Source organism: Adiantum capillus-veneris, chromosome 18, assembly GCF_014529385.1.
Source record: "Adiantum capillus-veneris isolate H3 chromosome 18, ASM1452938v2, whole genome shotgun sequence".
In the NCBI taxonomy this organism is placed as follows: domain Eukaryota; kingdom Viridiplantae; phylum Streptophyta; class Polypodiopsida; order Polypodiales; family Pteridaceae; genus Adiantum; species Adiantum capillus-veneris.
The window spans coordinates 11,087,898-11,094,854 of record NC_140948.1 but is presented as its reverse complement, the minus strand read 5'-3'; positions in this window follow the sequence as shown (position 1 = coordinate 11,094,854).

The window sequence follows — 6,957 nt, the reverse complement described above, 5'->3', positions numbered from 1 at the left end:
TCCCATCAAGAGAGACATTGTACAATACAATTCTTTGTGTTCCTTCAAGACTAGCTAGTGCAATGAAGATGGAAACTTCATGCACTAAGCAAAACACTTAACAAACACAACTTGAATTATCCCCGTTCTCAGACCCAAGACCTCACACACCTTCGAAGATGGTGAGAGCTAGCAGGGTATGAGAGTAGATTGAGAGGAAGAAGGAGTATCTTACGAGAAAGAGGTACATCTCCTCACATAATCACTCATATGTAGCATAGCTTAGCTTAGTAATTAGCTTGGTAGAGGAGATGAGCATGCATTGAAGCTTGGCTCTTGGTTGGATTTGCATCCACATGCCAAGAGAGTGTTGATGTAGGCTTCTATCTCACAAGCTTGGAGTAGGTGATGAGTTCTCCATTAAAGCTTGGGAAGAGATAGTCTTCTCTTTCTTCACACATGAGCTTGTGTGAGTGTGTGTGTGATAATGCCTTGCAAAAATCAGCCCCCCTCTCTCTTGGGTGAGCCCTCTTGCTAAATGCTCTTCCTGAAGCCTCATTGGCCCTCCCCAAGTCAAGCCAATTACAATTAAGCAGCATAAGTGATAGCCTTCTGACATGTGTCCCCCTTTCCCCTTTTGTGAGAGCTTTAGGTAATTAAATAATTAAACTAAACTCTCATTGGACCCCTTTGCCTCCTGGCCAATAGGAATCAGGCAAGCCATGGGGCTCCTGAATGCTCATTGGACCCCTTGGGAGACTGCCCAATAGTCTTCTAGGAGACTTAATTCTCATTGGTTTCTTTTATTAAATGTTTTTAAATTAATTAAACTAGATTTACTCTAGCTTAATTTTCATTGGTCCACTTCAAGGGTCATCCAATAGAAATTGGGCACACCTTGTGGGCATCTGGCCTAGGGAGCTGACATGTGTCCCTCATTCCCTTTGTGTAAAGGGAGCCTGTGTGTGTGTGTGTGTGTGTGGCTTTCTCTCTCATCCCCTACCTTTAGGGCTCGCCCCCTCCCATGTAGGGATGTGCAAAGACTTTTAGGGCACACACAAAGCATCCAATTTTCCCTAGGGTTGACCTTTGGACACAACCTTTGAATTTTGGAACCTTAGCATTTTGGAAGTCTTAATGGGCTGGAGCTTAGGGTCTTTTTAGCCCATTGTTGCACATGGCTCTTTTGCAGATGACCCCCCCTTTGGATCCCTATTTTCCCTCCTTTGGATCCCTACTGTGGCCAGTCTGCTAGCTTAACCAATATTCTAGCTTTTTCTCCCTTGGCCTTCCCCACATTAAATGATCAGTTTAATATGAGAAAATCATTTAGGAGAATTAGATATTGATTATTATGACAATGCTCTAGATATAAAGGTCAATAACTTTAATGTGAAAGGAAGGCTTATCTTTAGAGAAGTGGGAGCTCAAAAACCATACGCTCAAGCTACGAGCTACTCCAATTTGTAATCGACACAGCTAATGAATGGGTAATCGGTTTTCAAATCCGAAAGCTGCATTGTGTTCCTCTCTCTTTGCTCTTTAATTTAAGTGTAAGCATTGTCAGTTTTGCTGTGGTTCGCGACTACGAATCTGTGAGCTATAATTGCAGATTTGAGTGCTTAAATCGCTGTTTTTAGTTTTTTTGACCATAGGAGAGTGTTCTTAGACCATAGGATGACAGTTCTGGATAGTTCTATTGCAGTTTTCAGGACCTTTTCATGATGGATCTTGATTTTGGTACCTTGTCCGATTGTGACTAGACTTGCTAGGATAGTGCCCCTAGGTGTCCTAGACCTCCTCGTAAAGTTCCGTTGCATTTCGAGTCTGTTCGAGTGCCGAAATGGCGTGATGACCTAGAGCTATGAGAAAGGACATATGCAGATTTCCCTGATCATTGAGTGTTGGTTTGCTTGTTGAGCTAGTGTGTTTGCTTGTTAAGGTTCACTTTGTGAGATTGACAATCTCATAGAGTCTCCGTGCCCCATCCAAGTCACTTTCCCTGAGTATTGACAATATGTTAGTGCCAGAAAGCTATGCTGCAAATGTCCGTCGCAACGACCCGTTAACATTGGCACTGTTTCCGGGAGCAAACATAGCAAGTCTCCATATGCTTATCAAGAGCATCTTTTATCTAAAATGGTGACAACAAAGCTCCATCAAAAAATGGCAAGTCAAAGAATGGCCTACAACGACAAGCAATGAAAAATTCAGCAAGCGAGCTATCCACAACAATCAAAAGTATCTCACACAGTGCTTCAACATTGGTGACCTATTGGAGACAACTCAAATTGCAGTGGACCTTGAAAGCAAATCCATCATAAAGTCCACACGCCAAAGAGGATCAGTTCTACAAATTCAAACACATCAACATCCACCTTTACGGGGGCTAAGATTGGCAACAAAGAGGCGAATGCACAACAAGAAGAAAAGTTGCCTCAAAAATCAAAGATCAAATCACGTATCAACATGACAGATATGAATCACTCAAGGAAGGGGGGAGTGTCATCAATGCCAAAACTCTTCCAAAGCTAAAGAACAACCTTGAAGACAAAGATTCAATGATCAATGGAAAGATGAAGAATGTCATACAAAGACGTTATCATGCAAACAATGATAACTTCAGCACAAAAGCTCCCAATAACAAACCATAAGGAGTTCCATAGTGCTAAAGGTAGTGAAGTATTGAAAGTCAATGACAAAGACAGAAACATCAAAAGAACTCTTCATGGCAGATATGAATCACTCAAGGAAGGTGGGAGCGTCATCAACGACAAAGCACTTCCCAACCTGAAGTCCAATCTTGAAGACAAAACTGAAGAAAACCCTATGACAAGGTCGTGTCAAGGGACGACATGAATTAGGAAGGGGGGAATGTTTGAGGACAGATCAAACGGGTGCCCAATTGGCCGGACACATAGCCGGACACCACATTTATAGTTTATTATTTTGCCGAGCTAGTGTAGTAATATCCTGATTCCAGAGTAGTAGTCAATTTCCTGAGTTGTGATTCTGTCAATGACAATTGTAAAGGTACATGTGAACCAGCCACTGGCCGTTTAGAAATCCCTAGGTATAAAGGTCGATAATTGTAATGTGAAAGAAGGCTTATCTTTAGAAGAAGTGGGAGCTCAAAAAACGTACACTCAAGCTACGAGCTGCTCCAATTTGTAATCGATGCAACTAATGAATGGGTGATCAGTTTTCAAATCCGAAAGTTGCATTGCGTTCCTCTCTCTTTGCTCTTTAATTTAAGTGTAAGCATTGTCAGTTTTGCTGTGGTTCGCGACTACGCATTTGTGAGCTATAATTGCAGATTTGAGTGCTTAAATCGCTGTTTTTAATCTTTTGACCAAAGGAGAGTGTTCTTAGACGATATGACGACAGTTCTAGATATTTCTGCTGCAGTTTTCAAGACCTTTTTCATGATGGATCATGATTTTGGTACCTTGCCGGATTGCCACCAGACTTGCTAGGATAGTGCTCCTAGGTGTCCTAGACCTCCTCCTAAAGTTTCGTTGCATCTCGAGTCCGTTCGAGTGCCAAAATGGCATGATGACCTAGAGCTGTGAGAAAGGACATAGGCAGATTTCCCTGATCATTGAGTGTTGGTTTTCTTATTGATCTAGTGTGTTTGCTTGTTAAGGTTCACTTTGTGAGATTGGTGATCTCATAGAGTCTCCGTGCCCCATCCGAGTCACTTTCCTTGAGTATTGACATTATTTTAGTGCCAGAAAGGTATGCTGTAGACGTCCATCGCGGCGACCCGCTAACAGAGCCTACCTCTCATGTCTAGCATCGGTCAATGTCCCGTGTGCGTTTTACAAAGCCATAGAAGATCCACATGCTGTAGGTTTCTCAAGCTCTCTCTAATTGTGAATAATTAAAATGAGGTAGTAAGTAGGGCCCAAAATATCTTATATCAGGGGTCCCCAAGCCAATTGCCACAAAATTTGACATGTGCTCCTATCTCATCATGAAATGTGCTTTAGGCTCAAAAATTTCTCCATTTGGACTCCGTTTGTCCCATTTTTGAAAAATTTGCCATTTTGTTCAAAAACTGGCCTGGTCGAGCTTTTTGCAACTTTTTTCATAATTGCACTTTACCATATGTTATCCTTGACTTACTGATCACTCGCGTATTTTTATTCTATCATTTTGTCTCCATCTCCCCTTGATTTTTTTTATTTTTCTTTGTTTTTTCCAAATAATTAATAAAATTAAAAGAAAAAAAAATAAATAAACCTGAAAATATCAATAAATCAAAATAAATAAAAAACAACACCATAATTCTCTATGTATAACCATTCATGATATTTTTGGCCGGATTTCTCCGTTCTTCTCATTTTTTTAGACATAAAAAATATTTTTACACACACACACACACGCACACACACACACGCGCACACACGCGCACACACACGCGCACACACACACATACACACACACACACACACACACACACACACACACACACACACACACACACACACACACACACACACACACACACACACACACACACACACACACACACATACCTAGAGGATCATTTTTGGCGTTTGTCCTAATATCTTTGTAGGATCACATTAGATAAGCACATATATACTTGGGTTCACCAAAAAATTTCTGCAATCAAACGCATCAAAACCCAAAAACATAGAGAACAGTTCCCTTTTAGTACTTTCTAAGTATGTTGGGTTCGCATTGAGAATGCCTCCCCCCTCCTAGTCGGAGTCCTCCCAGACGACAGTGTATTGCCCTAGGGTATGTGTTGTGCATAGGTTACAATCTGTGCTAATGCATGCCATGTAATGCGGCCCTATATGCATACGTCGTCGATAAATGGGAAAAATTAATGCTGTTTGAGAGGAGGGTATAAGCAATGTGATTATTGGCATTCAATGTTGAGGTTTCATTTTGTTTCAGTACCAATAGGAGAGCGGTGAAATAATAATCATTCTAATTGTGTTGCTTGTTGTTTGATTGACAAGGGATGCCCTTGAACTTGTGGCCCATGTTGCTGCTTGTGGTGGCATGTTGGTTTCAATCCACGATCCACATATGTCAATTTTCTTGGCCTTTGTTTAAGTACCCCAATTTGAGTTTGGTTTTTTTGAGCTTGCCATAATTTCTTGGGTACCCAAATCAGCTTTACATGTTTTTGTGGGTGATATGACTTTGGTTTTGGTTGGATCTTAGGGGTTTGTATTGAAGGGAGTTTCTTGTTGTGTCGCTTTGGAATCCAGAATTGCAATTTATTACCTTGTGCAACAATAAACTTCTTTGGTATCCATACTTGATTGTACCATTGGGTTTGTTTCTGGGGTGTATCATTTGTTGTTATTGATGTAGCTGGTCTGCGTAAATTTTGCAACCGCTGCCTTCTTAACCTAGACTTGCTTAAGTACTATTTGTGATTGCAGTGGTGGGTTTTGCCTAGTGGGTTTTCCAGATAGCTCCCTTGGACTATTCTCGGTGCTCGGCTCTGTAGTAGTAATCTTCTTTGTTTTGCTCTTTGGAATCCATTGCTAATGAGTTGTAAGGAGGGGTTGTTTGCCCTTAACTTTTAAGCATGTTACCAATGTTTTGTTGTTTTGTTTTTCTGCAAATGGAACCACTTGGTTTTATTTCGCATGCTGAATGTTGACTGTATCAGAGATCCAATCAATTTGTACATTGTACTTTCTCTGCCATGGCTGACTGAGCAATAATAGATGCTATGTTGGCTTATCTTCTACCACATAAAACTTATGCGGATAGAGATATTGATTAATCTGTACATGTATCACCGTCCATCCCATTGTCTGTCATGTTGTGCTGGTTTTAGCTTTTCATGATTTTTTAGTGCTTTTTAGTGAAAAGCGAGCCCGCTTTCTTATTCCAATGGACAAGGGAAACCCGTGGTTCAAATTTTTATTTTTATTTTTGCTTTTTATGCTATTTTTAGCTTTTCGTACTTTTTGGTGTTTTTGAAAAGCAATGTGCTTTTTAGGATGACCTAAACTTCAAAATATTAATTTTAATCCATGTCGGATTTAAAAATGACTATTCAGAGAAAGAATCGGATTAAACAAAATTTTATGGGAATTATTTTATAAAAAGTAATACCGTAAATACGTCGGGGTAGTACGAAAAAGTCATAATTATGTCGGGGCATCATGATGCGGCATAATCTAGTCAAGGTTTCATTAGTTGGTCGGATACTGTTCAATTGGTCAGTTTTACTAAAAAAAATTGAATGGTAAGTGGGAGACATTCATTGGCTTCAATTTGCATACAACAAAACTCCTCATTCATCCACAAAAAAATCACCATTTCAAATGGTATATGGGTAATTATTGCCAACTTCTTTTTCTCGCATCTCTCATAAAGTACCACATGCTGATGAAATTGCTCAAAAACACACCCAAATCTTGAAGCAAGAAAAACAAGAAATTCACAAACACAACATGCATACATGAAATAAGCAAACAAAAGAGACAAACCATGGAATTTTAAGAGGGAGATTTTGTGATTCTTTGCACTGAAAAGAGATCTCTAAAGAGCATAGAGATATGTCTTGTTGTCAAGCTAGCACCACGATATTACAGTCCCTTTAAAATCACTAATTGTATTAATGATAATTCCTTTTGATTATCTCTCCCTGACTCTTGGAAAATTCAGAATACATTTCACATAAATCTTCTTCATCCTTTCAAAGGTGTTCTGCCATCACTCTCTATCATTGATGATCCACCTTTTTTAGAAAAAGATTATAAAATCCTTGTACTTGAGATTGTCATAGACCATCAAGCACAGGTATATTAATTTCATACTTGCGATTCACCCCTTGACAATTCGTACAATGGTAATTTGATATTGAGGTTTGCCCTTGGACTATTAGTCTATGGTATTTGATACCTTAGGTTTGCCCTTTGAAAAGTGTAAAAGGTGATTGATTTTTATTGTTTTCTTTCTCTTCTTGTCTTTGTTAGA